We start from the raw sequence: 3,375 nt of genomic DNA, 5'->3' as shown, positions 1-3,375 counted from the left end.
TATTTAGTAAGTGGTGTGTGGCCACTTGGCCTATCGTGCATTTAGCCTGATTTGGCTTTTCACTCTGATTACCAGTAATAGAAGATGTGAGTGAAGAGCGATCAAATGTGTCCTCCACATTACCGATGTAAGATTTTCACTTTAATTTCAGAGTGTACATCGTCATTATTGTACATTGTAGATCATTATATTTTTTATTTACTGAATAAGCACTACATAACTGGAGTTGAGGACACAAGTGGGAGTATATAAATTAAATTAGCTTTGTGTTTGTCCCAGTCCCGGCTGTTCGCATCTGTGACACCACAATGGTGGAACAAGCTACCACATGCCATCAGAGCAGGGGTGTCCCTCTCTAACTTCAAGAAGCTCTTGAAAACTCATCTCTTCCAAGAACACTTCCTCTTATTACACCTCTAACTCCTAACTAGTGATGTGCGATACCACTCAATTCCTATACGATCCAATACCAAGTAATACCCAGGCTGGTATTGCCGATACCGATACTTTTTGCATATTTTATTTCTAGTTTAATGTGACCTCCCCTCTCCCGTTTCTGTATTTATGAGCGAAATAAGGAGTAGGCTGTAGCCTTACCAATTCAAAATAATAGCTGCATAATGACAAGACATCAAACTACTCTCATATTCTTTAATTATAATAAAAATATCCTGCTCAGAACTGCTGCTTCACAACATCATCCTATTATTGTGACAGACCTAATCTCAGATGTTTAGCAAAGTTTGCAGTGTTGTCAAAGTATTTCACTGTCTTTGCTCACACAGAGCAACATTATTACCCTCACAGCTAAAATACAGCCAGACGTGACGTTTTTACAGTCAGCCAGAGTCAGTATTCAATCGCGGCAAATGTAAAGGAGCGGCAGCGGCTCACATCAAAGAATCTCCGTCACATAGCCATAGCGCAAGCATGACTTTGACAGGGAAGGAAAATTAGTTCCTATCAACCGAGTATAATTAGACCATCCTGGTGACAGTAAGATACTTATGATAAAACACACACTCACTCCAAATGACTGAGTTTAGATATCGATCCTTATATATATGAGTATGGATCCTAGAGGAAATGTTGGTATCAGAAATATTGATATTTTAGGATCGATCCGTACATCACTACTCTTAACATCTAACATGCACTTCCTGTGCTCTTTTTCTTCTATCCCCTACAATTATCTTGTATTGATTGCACTTTTTATTAACTCTAACTAAGGTATTTACCCCATTGATAGGATATGTGCCATTAGCGCTTACTAGTATTTATTGCTGCTTTTATTAATATGTAATGTATTATTGTATATGTATTATATCTTGTGCTGTATTTTATGCTCTGTTAATGATTGTGTGTTGTTCCTCAAATGTAAGTTGCTTTGGATAAAAGTGTCTGCCAAATGAGTACATGTAGCTCTAACTTTACCAGCTGCAACACTAAAGTAATGCTTACAGGCTTTGCATAAGGAGTATTTTTACTTTTAAGTATATTTTGATGCTATTTTTTTGTACTTTTATTTGTAACAGAATATTTCTGTTCTGTGGTATTGCTACTTTAACTCAAGTACTTGAGTACTTTTTGGCAGAGTGATACATGCATTGTCAATATATTTTGTGATTATTATTTATTGTGTAATCTGTTCTGTCTGCATATTTGTTGTGCTGCTGACACCCATGTTGTACTGAAAAATTCCAGACTCTTAAAGTGAAGTAGCATTTCTGGGTTTCTCTGAAATCTGGACATAACCAGGGTACTAGTGTTCATGCAAAGGCACTGCAACAGTGTGTCTTTTTTTTCTACCACTGGGGGGTGCCAAATGTTTGAAATTCTAAACATAGCGGCTTTAGATACTATACCTTAAAATTCAATTTTAGGTGGAATTCCCCTTTCAGGTTATGGGGAGTTCTCATGTTCTTCTCATGTTCATACTGCATGGGATTCCTCCAGATCCACGTGTTTCATCCCACAGGACATACAGTACATCTTAGATTAATTGGTGCCTGAGTGTGGACCATGTGCTGCTTGGGGGAGATAAATACAGTCTGTTGCATTATCAATAGCTGTATTAGGCTAAACCAAGCACAATGATTCCCATGACGAAAAAGAAAACAACCCACAATTTCCCATCAATGCCAATATATTGTATTATATTTTCCCATGGACTGTAAGTACAATTCTTAGGTACTTTTCTTGAGTACACAAGTGAGTGCAGCGGTAACGTCAGATCCTATTTACGCTGGGGGGAGAGGGTAGTTCGTCCGAAAGTTGTCCGCTGTATTTAAACCCTAGGCGGGTTAGTGAGCTCGATTTGGCTGTGAAGGTGACTCCGACCGGAGTTCGCTCCGTATCGGAGAGGAAGTGACGAGCGTGCACTTTCGGAAAGGCCCCTGTTCTCTAGGCTGAAGTGTGGATGAATACATCTATATTATGTCTATGGATGAATAGACCAAACTGCATCCGCGTCACAGATCACGGAGGGGTTTGGAGGAGAAAAGGTATGTGGAAACATTGTGGTTACAAAAGACAATTATTCCGTAGCCTACAGGTGATTATATGGGGCGAATAAACGTTAAAGTGGTTTGGGTCCACATAATTATTTACGTTGCCGCGCAGACTCTGCAGTGAGTTGAATAACAGACGTTAATCATTACTTTTTCGACGTACTTAGACCCGACACATGAGTAAAACTATGTCTTTAAAGATCATTTCTTTGTCAACGCCGTGATTATGTTAACGTGTCCCTGGTAAAGTTAATTTTTAAACGATTTCATGGTGTTTGTCAGAATGTCCATAGTTCGTTTGAGCCGCTAATTGTTGGACTGTGCTGTTGTTGGACAAGGACCAGTTTTACAAGTCGTCTGAGTAACTTAACGTAAGTGGGCGACAGTTTTCATTAAAATGTTATTAAAGTAGCCGACAAGTAGGCTATGTGTGTGTGTGTGTGTTTTGTTTTTTGGGGGGGCGGGGGAACGCATTCTTAGCCAATATTTTACTCTAGTAAAAGATGCAATGCCACAGACAAGAAACACTCTGTTAAAGTCATGCATTCAACAATTTACTTATTAAAAGTAAAATTAGCATTCAAATATAGACCTTCTTAATGTACAAAAAGTATACTACTCATTATGAAGATAATAAATTAACAATAGAAGATAATAAATTAATGGAATTTATGCCTAATAAATATTTATATTATTGAATTATAATTACTATGTAGCCTAAGCATTAGCCTATTTTTGGGGAACTACTAGGCTGGTAAACGTGAAGCTAATTATTTACTAGGCTACTACTTGACTGCCTGGTAGCTTAAGCTACAATAAATTATCATCATGTATGTATGGATTGTTGTTGAATATTAGAAATCAT

At 37.8% G+C, this 3,375-nt stretch overlaps 1 protein-coding gene across 2 annotated transcripts in view; it reads left to right on the top strand.

Annotated features, from left to right (window-relative positions):
* The first annotated feature begins 2,371 nt into the window (after positions 1–2,371).
* The window catches only part of nat8l2 (N-acetyltransferase 8-like 2), a 3,797-nt gene continuing 2,793 nt past the window's right edge, over positions 2,372–3,375 (top strand). Inside the window, exon 1 of one of the 2 annotated variants that reach the window (XM_046043082.1) lies at positions 2,372–2,504. The gene's annotated coding sequence lies outside the window, so the exon portion shown is untranslated. Of the gene's footprint in view, positions 2,505–2,876; positions 2,882–3,375 lie in introns of those variants that run through there. The other variant, XM_046043083.1, reaches the window with a different exon arrangement.

Source organism: Micropterus dolomieu, unplaced genomic scaffold, assembly GCF_021292245.1.
Source record: "Micropterus dolomieu isolate WLL.071019.BEF.003 ecotype Adirondacks unplaced genomic scaffold, ASM2129224v1 contig_14866, whole genome shotgun sequence".
Lineage (NCBI taxonomy): Eukaryota > Metazoa > Chordata > Actinopteri > Centrarchiformes > Centrarchidae > Micropterus > Micropterus dolomieu.
Note: the sequence above shows the minus strand (reverse complement) of the source record. Positions and strands in the feature narration are given on the sequence as shown.